Genomic DNA, 9,738 nt, shown 5'->3' with positions numbered 1-9,738 from the left:
ACGTTAGTAGCAAACATTGCGCTCATGCAAGCAAGCGTCAGATCATATCAAACATAAACCGCAACATTTAACGTTACGGTTATTTACCTTTGCTGTCACGACAATGTTTGATGATGATGATGATGATGTCATTGGTGGCACAAAAGTAAAAATGTCAGTCCAATTGCCACAGATGAAATAGTTCTAACACTAGGACTCAAGGGATTTGAAAGCCTTCAGCTCCTGAGACGTGTAGCCTATGCCAATACTGTATTCACAATGTCCGGTACGTTATACCTGGCAATATAATGAGTTACGGTATATTTACTCTAAGTCAGTTTTTTATAGGGGTCCGCCCCTCCGACCAAACTTATTTTTTCATCACTTCTCTTTGACGAAGCCATAACTGTTGCTATACGCTCGACCAGACTACGTTATGGCTGCGTTTGTCAACAATATGGCGCCGTCCAGGGTTATCGAATAAGGTCTATAGAAACGTGTTTGCAGCGGGTAAACGGCGGAGAGAAAAGAAAAGATTAGAGGATTTACAGTGGACTCAATTAAAACTCGACTCGTGTCGATTAGGGCTGTGAATCTTCACTGGCCTCACGATTCGATTACGATTCAGAGGGCTACGATTCGATTCGATTACGATTATCGATGCATCTCGATGCATCTTAAATCGATGCATCACTATTTTTCCCCAATACATAATTTATTTTTTCTCACTTTCTTTTTTCTCACTGTGTGACTACTTTTAAAAATAAAAGTGCATTTGGAATTGCATTGTATTGTAGCGATCCTGGGTCTGTAAGGATAAAAGCCAACACGTGAGCCTTAGCTAAAGGGATTGTCCCTTTAGCTTGATGGTTAACGTGTTGGGCTTGTAAGTTGGAGACCCGGGTTCGCGCACAGGCCTCGCCTGTGTTGTTACATTGGTGTCAGAAGTGGGATGGGTTGGCCGCGCGGTCATCGGAAGGCAGCCCCGGATGGGATGCGTGAGGGAGCCGAAATCGTCTGCACCAAGCTGGTGAGGCTCGTGAGGCAGGGAGTAAGCTGAAGCGCAGGGGCTGCGCTTCCCACAGGTGGAGGTAGTGTAGCGATCCTGGGTCTGTAAGGATAAAAGCCAACACGTGAGCCTTAGCTAAAGGGATTGATGTTTAACGTGTTGGGCTTGTAAGTTGGAGACCCGGGTTCGCGCACAGGCCTCGCCTGTGTTGTTACAGTATTATGATCCATAATTAAAATAAACAACTGCATGTACTTCCATTATATTTTATTTGATTATTAAAAAATAAAATAAAATAATTTATTTTTTACATTTGTGAATCGATGCAGAATCGTGCACGTCCGCATCGCGATGCATCTTATAATCGATTATTTTTGACACCCCTAGTGCCGATGACAGAGAGAGATGGAGAGAGCTTGTGACAGATCGGCTGTGATGCCAAGGACCCTCCGGGTTATAGCAGGTGAAGGTGAATAGCCTATTGCAAGTAGGCTACAATGTACAAGTTTTCTCAATTTATTTACCATAACCCCTCCTTGCAATGTGATAAAAGTTTCTCAGTAAATTATAGTTGATTGCCTCACCGAATAATCTGCTGGTTACCCAATTTTAGCAGCAGAATTTGATGTCCTGGGGTGGCACGTCCGTGCGTAATGACGTTTCTGCACTGCGCTGCTTGGAGATTATGGTGCGCTCAAGCGCATAAGAGGTCCTTTTCAAGGCTCTTAGCTTAAAGTAATTGTGCGCTGCTGACAATAGGATAAGGCAATCTATCCCCACAATTTAGCGCTAAAACGCCTGCTTTGGCATGTGGCACGCCTATGTCCAGTACAATTATAACAGTCATGCACTTGTTCCCGTCCCCAATTTGCATTGCGCACGGCGTTAAACGAGCGCTAAATTACCGATTTAAAAAAAAATCAGACGGACAAGCCCGTCTTTATTGTCACACGAACACCACAACACATGCATGCGGCCACAACACACACTCATGCTGACGGTGGCCGGTGAAATTTGTCCTCTGCATTTGACCCATGCAGGCTTGTCCTTTCCTCCAGGGGGCAGGCCAGGAGCAGTGGTCGCTTTTTCTTTCCAGCGCCTGGGGACCAACTTGAGATGTTGTCGTCACTGGTCGGATGACAATCTTCTGCATGTTTTTAGTGGGGGGTTATGTACGGTGGAACCCCCTGGGGGGTACGGGGAGAACATGCAAACTCCACACAGAAAGGCCCTTTCGACGAGATAGCCCACCTGGGCAGTAGGCACTGAAGATATGGGGGGTCACAACTCCAGCGCCCCCAGGCGAGAATCGAACTCAGGACCTTCTAGCTGTGAGGCGACAGCGCTACCGACTGCGCCACCGTACCCCATATCCTTATTATATCATAGAGACAATGAGACAATGAACGCTGTATTTACCTTGCTGAATCTCCCGTTCCCCCCGCTCCTCCTCAGTTTGTAATTCTAATGACATTAGTCTGGACCAGTTCAAATAAATACAGGTGGCCATCGAATTCAAATGCATCGTCTATATTATCGAAATCAGATAAATATCCAGCCACCCTCCGGTGTTTACCATGCCATGGACTGTCATGGTGGCTTGATCAACTGCTCTGAGCTCTCAACTGAGTCTGAGCTCTGAGTCCCCGGGTGGAAAACAGAGCAATGGATGGCTGGCAGAGGTAAATAGAGCGGATCACATTTATGTCAGTATCATATAATAAGGATATGAGCTGCTGCATGTCAGAAAATAAGCTATTTACAGGACATAAATACACGCATTACACACATGCCCCTATTTCCTCTGTTCCAGTTAAAAATCATAATTAAAGCTGGAAATAAGGTTCAGCTTGTAAAAAAATAAATAATAATAATTATCCTTTAACATTTCACAAGTCAGACTCAAGTCAGATTTCTTTGCTTGATGCATGAAGAGAAGACTTGAGACTTTACTTGAGTTGGGTTCAGTGACATGGGACTTGACTTTGACTTATACGTTGATGACTTGAAATTTTGTTTTCTGAATATGCATGGGATAATTGCATTTATTGAGGTTGAAACTGAAATCAAACTAATTATTTTCTTAACAAGTTTTTATCATATTAATACCATATTGAATCGATAAGTCCTACATTAAATTGATACTGGACACTTAATTTGTTCTGATGACTTGAGCCATTTTCACACATGCGCTTTATACCGGGAAATGACCAGAAAGCAGTGTAATGCCTTCATGTGTGAAAGTTGTTTTCCGGTATAAGCGCGACCCCGTCATCGCGGACATTTCACCACTTGTAACCTTGTGATAAGAGCAGTATGTCTGCTTCATGTGTGGGCGTGCCGATTTCCCCCCCTCCCCTCTCTGCTCGCTCTCTGGCCAGTCCTTCAGTCCTCAGCAGCAGCCCGACACACAGGACAGACACAGCGAAAATGGCAGCAGCTTGTTCTGAGAGTGTTGCAAGCCGCCCAACGCTTGTAGAGAAAGCAGATGCACGAAGCGAAATGTGGAAGTATTTTGCTTACGTTGCCGACAGCGAAGGCAAGCCCCCTGGACACATCAAACGAAGCCAGTCTGTAAAAAGTGCTTCAACGCGACGCAGGTGAACGGATAAACATCGAACCAGCCAGGCTATTTCTCTCAGACAGGGATCCCAACTTCTTCAAAGATTTCAGTTCAAAGACTGGTTAGCGAATGTGAAGGATACAACATACATGCCCTCTTAAGTCAAACGAGTGTGATTTATTGTGTGACAAGCAAACTTATTTCACCATCGGCGTTTTGCCGACCCCCAAAATAAGGACGATTCCCCATCCAAGTGCACTACTCTCAGCTACCGCTTACTAGTGATGGGCATAACTATGGCACTAGACAAGCCATGGCGGGTCAGTTCGCTCTCCCAAAACCCAGAACTGATGCCTTAAAAAAAACTGTAGTGTACAGGGCAATTGGCTATTGGAACCGACTACCCCAACATCTAGTTTCAATTAAAAGCAGAGTTGGATTCAAGAGGAAACTGAGAACATTTGTCACTCAGAAAAAGATTATCTTAGATTGATTTTATTTTGATGTTTGTTATTGTATTCTGTTATGAGTTATGTCTGCTTTATGTTGACGATTTTCTTTTCAATTAATAATTGTTTTTGCTTGTGTTTGTTTTAAGTATATGTGTGGTTTAGAATTATTTTCAACTAATCAGTTTATTGCATTATTTTTATTACCTTTTTCCACTAACATTGTAGAAGATTGTTTTCTGTCAAACTGAACTTTAGAAAGCTGTTTTTGGCAAGTTTATTTTCTGTGTAATGTTTCTGGTTATTGTTGTATTACCGTATTTGATTTCATTATGTATTTTAATTTTAATTTTTTTGTTTCTTGAATTTTATATTGTAATTTCAGACCCCAGGAAGACTAATCGCTGCTTGAGGCAGTGGTTAATGGGGATCTTAAATAAATAAATAAATAAATAAATAAAAACGTCACTCCCCACCCGCTCTGCAGTGCCCCCCCCGACCCCCCTCAAATACAGGTATTTTCGCTGCTGTTTTTCCACATGTGATCCCTCAGGTGTGAAGGGAAATTCCGGGAAATAGCCAGTCTTGATTTACAGGTAATTTCCCTGTCTGTATGTGTGAAAACAGCTTTGGTGTTCTACATTTAGACTTGGAACTTGACTTGAGACTCGAGGCTTGAGACTGACTTGGGACTTGAGAAAAGTTGACTTGGTCACACCTTTGTAAAAAATTATTATTCTTTATTCTTCTAATTTGCTTTTCTCCCCCCCCCCCCTCCCTTTTTTTTTATTAAATTTTTTCCCTTCGGATTTCCCTTTATTTCCTCCCCAATTCTACGTGGCCAATTCGCCCTGCTGTCCTGGTCGTTGCTCCACCCTCTCTGCCGATCTGGGGAGAGTTGTACAGTAGATTAGCACATGCTTCCAATCCTCCGATCCATGTGCAGTCGCCAGCCACACATTATACGAATTATGTGTGCATTCTTTGACTGTCAAAAGTTTTACAATATGAGTTCCGGATGGATCAAAAATGTTCCCGCTTTTACCTAATTTGACGTTTAGGGAATTATGTGAATACAACCCAAATTATGTGGGTAAAATAAATTCAAATAGCACCTTTATTTATATTTTGTTGACATGTACAGTGTACATGGGGAGCGAGTGGGTTTGATTTGAACTCAAATAATATTGTCCATGTTGCCACTCATCGGCTCAACAGAGCCAGTGATGCATGGAGTCTAATGTGTTTTGCTGTTGTATTTGATGAGATTCTCAGCAGGCCACAAAGGGATCCCCTCCCCCTCCCCTCCCCCACGCCCACACACATACACCTGCCTTCACCCACTGCTATGCTCTCCTTCATCGAGAAATAGTTTCTCATTCAAATGTATGCAAAAATGGCTTGGAGGCATGCACCAGCAAACACAGCTTAGACACTGGCCAAAATGCAGGTGTGGAGAGATGAGAGGTAATGTGTCATCCTGTCCTCTGAGGCTCCCGTTAGGGGGGAGCCAAAGTCAGACTTGACTGTCAACAAGCCTGTCTTGAATATATTCTCTATCTATCTATCTATCTATCTATCTATCTATCTATCTATCTATCTATCTATCTATCTATCTATCTATCTACTGTATCTACAGTATCTGTCTATCTATCTATCATCTATCTCTCTCACGCGCACGCACACACACACACACACACACACACACACACAATTATGCATGCAGTACATAAACATTCAAGAATGCAAATGTTTTGCAAGAGTTGCTGTCTAGAGAATATATTCAGTGCAGTTGGTTAATGAAGGGCACAAACAGCACCGTCCCCTTCACACTGAGAGTCAATAACTGCAGACACTGAACATTTATGTCATCAGTTTATGAGCAGATCTATAATGTAACCTTCACCACCATCTTAGGGCCATGGCCGAGGCTGCAGGATATTAAGACCAGCATCCGGCACCTGTAGCCCAAGGGTGAGATGTTTTAAGCACCTCGTTCACTGTCTCATATTCTAACTGCAGCCACTCCGCAAAGTCACCGGAGTCTGACCAAACGTCAAAGCTAGTTTGAGTTTACCTTTACCACTGGATTTTCTCCTGTATGCCAGGAAAGCCGTGATCAGATTCAGTCACCAGCAGGACTTCATTTTGGTATACATCCAGAAAGGCTCTGGAAGATTCTCTTGACACATTCATCATCATTGGTGTTAAGTATAACAGATGATGGAAGCTTGTAACGACGTATGACCTTTCACTTTCTCATTTTGCTCTACAATGTCACAGCCTAGGGAGGAGATGTGCTTTAGTTTAGCGGGCTGACTTTTATTTATTTTCCCGGTCGAGTCACATATTAACTTTTGGGGAGTATGAATGCTGGAAAAGGAGTTTCTGAACAGACAGAGAGGGATACATTTTGTATAATTTAATGGGTTTTTATATGGTGCAACACTCAGACACTCGTCAACTTCTTGAATAATGATGACACGCAAATAGCAGGAAGCAGTAGGAGGAGGATATGTGACATTTTGTTGACATTAAGTGCATTGAAAGTGGCTGGCAAGGTTTTTGAAAGAAATCAGTTTTGGTTTTCTCCACTGAAATGGTGACTCAGCAACGGACACCGTGCATTACAATAAATCAAAAAGCTAATGGGGCACATTGTGTAGTCATAGTTTAGTCACTCATCACAGATGGAAAAGTCAGCTGAGGATTAGGTGACAGTTTGATGTAAAGCCAGGCAATGAGAGCCTATCAGGCAAATACTCAAAGTAATGATTCATTAAAAGCCTTATTTTACACAGTAGCAGATGCAATGGGAAACTATTTATCAGGCTGAAGTTTGTCATTAGATCACATACGATGATCAGTCTCCACCAGTTGTCTAATAGAGATTGTTTATATTACTGTGTGCCAAAGTAATACTGTGCTTCCTTAAAAAAAAGAGACAAATAAGGCATACATCTATATTGCATGCTAACTATTTTCAGGCTCACTAAAATGAATTAGCAGTGGAGTGATCTGGAACTGAAGAAGACTTTGCCTTAGGCTTCATGCAGGTCCAGTGTGAGTGTGTACGTGCAGTGAATACAATTCACCTGACATTGAGTGTGTGTGTGTGTGTGTGTGTGTGTATGTATATCTGTGTGTGGTTGTGCACTCATGCATGCTTACTGTATGTGGGAAGAACAACATTATACGTACATGTATAGCACCTCTATCTACAACATGATGACCATAGGCTTTAAGGCTTATTTAATTAACAGTTAATTAGTAGAGAGGATATTAATTAAAACTAGGCATAGGAGAAATGTCTTTCTCTCCGATGAACGTAAAGAGCAATATGCCTGTGTGTGCACACCAGTGCATCAGGCAAAGTGTGTGACTATGTTGGTATTAAACAAGCGTGGAACCCTGTGTTTTCCAAACTCCAGTATTTCCCACAGGCCTAGGAATGCAGTGGCAGTCATTGCAGTCCCTGTCTGTGCATTTATCTGGCCTCTAACCCGCTTCAGCCCTGCTGTCAATTCATTCTTGGACCAAATCAGCATATTGTAACAGAAATCTGGACTCTTTACTCAGCAGCCAGCTAGTTACCAGACAGGTCCTTACAACTTTCCATGTCTGAAAGGCACAAAACAGTTCCTCTCAGGGATGGAGTCAAAGGGGCAGAAGTAGATTGGCAAGATTGTTTTCAAAGTGGAACTTTTAAAATCTGTACCACATCTGTATGTAACAGCGGATCATTTGTTCACACCTTTACAATTGAATTGCACTCCTGATGTGACTCTCAGTGGTGCCTTGTTGCTGTAACACTTTCCCATCTGACTTACACACAGAACGAGCAACATTAACGTGACTCTCAGTGGTGCCTTGTTGCTGTAACACTTTTCCATCTGACTTACACACAGAACGAGCAACATTAACGTGACTTTCAGTGGTGCCTTGTTGCTGTAACACTTTCCCATCTGACTTACACACAGAACGAGCAACATTAACGTGACTCTCAGTGGTGCCTTGTTGCAGTAGCACTTTCCCATCTGACTTACACACAGAACGAGCAACATTAACGTGACTTTCAGTGGTGCCTTGTTGCTGTAGCACTTTCCCATCTGACTTACACACAGAACGAGCAACATTAACGTGACTCAGTGGTGCCTTGTTGCAGTAGCACTTTCCCATCTGACTTACACACAGAACGAGCAACATTAACGTGACTCAGTGGTGCCTTGTTGCTGTAACACTTTCCCATCTGACTTACACACAGAACGAGCAACATTAACGTGACTCTCAGTGGTGCCTTGTTGCTGTAACACTTTCCCATCTGACTTACACACAGAACGAGCAACATTAACGTGACTCAGTGGTGCCTTGTTGCTGTAGCACTTTCCCATCTGACTTACACACAGAACGAGCAACATTAACGTGACTTTCAGTGGTGCCTTGTTGCAGTAGCACTTTCCCATCTGACTTACACACAGAACGAGCAACATTAACGTGACTCTCAGTGGTGCCTTGTTGCTGTAACACTTTTCCATCTGACTTACACACAGAACGAGCAACATTAACGTGACTTTCAGTGGTGCCTTGTTGCTGTAACACTTTCCCATCTGACTTACACACAGAACGAGCAACATTAACGTGACTCTCAGTGGTGCCTTGTTGCTGTAACACTTTTCCATCTGACTTACACACAGAACGAGCAACATTAACGTGACTTTCAGTGGTGCCTTGTTGCTGTAACACTTTCCCATCTGACTTACACACAGAACGAGCAACATTAACGTGACTCTCAGTGGTGCCTTGTTGCTGTAACACTTTCCCATCTGACTTACACACAGAACGAGCAACATTAACGTGACTCTCAGTGGTGCCTTGTTGCTGTAGCACTTTCCCATCTGACTTACACACAGAACGAGCAACATTAACATGACTCTCAGTGGTGCCTTGTTGCTGTAGCACTTTCCCATCTGACTTACACACAGAACGAGCAACATTAACGTGACTTTCAGTGGTGCCTTGTTGCAGTAGCACTTTCCCATCTGACTTACACACAGAACGAGCAACATTAACGTGACTCTCAGTGGTGCCTTGTTGCTGTAGCACTTTTCCATCTGACTTACACACAGAACGAGCAACATTAACGTGACTCTCAGTGGTGCCTTGTTGCTGTAGCACTTTCCCATCTGACTTACACACAGAACGAGCAACATTAACGTGACTCTCAGTGGTGCCTTGTTGCTGTAGCACTTTTCCATCTGACTTACACACAGAACGAGCAACATTAACGTGACTCTCAGTGGTGCCTTGTTGCTGTAGCACTTTCCCATCTGACTTACACACAGAACGAGCAACATTAACGTGACTTTCAGTGGTGCCTTGTTGCTGTAACACTTTCCCATCTGACTTACACACAGAACGAGCAACATTAACGTGACTCTCAGTGGTGCCTTGTTGCTGTAGCACTTTCCCATCTGACTTACACACAGAACGAGCAACATTAACGTGACTCTCAGTGGTGCCTTTTTGCAGTAACACTTTTCCATCTGACTTACACACAGAACGAGCAACATTAACGTGACTTTCAGTGGTGCCTTGTTGCTGTAGCACTTTCCCATCTGACTTACACACAGAATGAGCAACATTAACGTGACTCTCAGTGGTGCCTTGTTGCTGTAACACTTTCCCATCTGACTTACACACAGAACGAGCAACATTAACGTGACTCTCAGTGGTGCCTT

This window comes from Poromitra crassiceps (assembly GCF_964638095.1).
Source record: "Poromitra crassiceps genome assembly, chromosome: 2".
NCBI classification, from domain to species: Eukaryota; Metazoa; Chordata; class Actinopteri; order Beryciformes; family Melamphaidae; genus Poromitra; species Poromitra crassiceps.
This window is presented reverse-complemented; position numbering follows the sequence as displayed.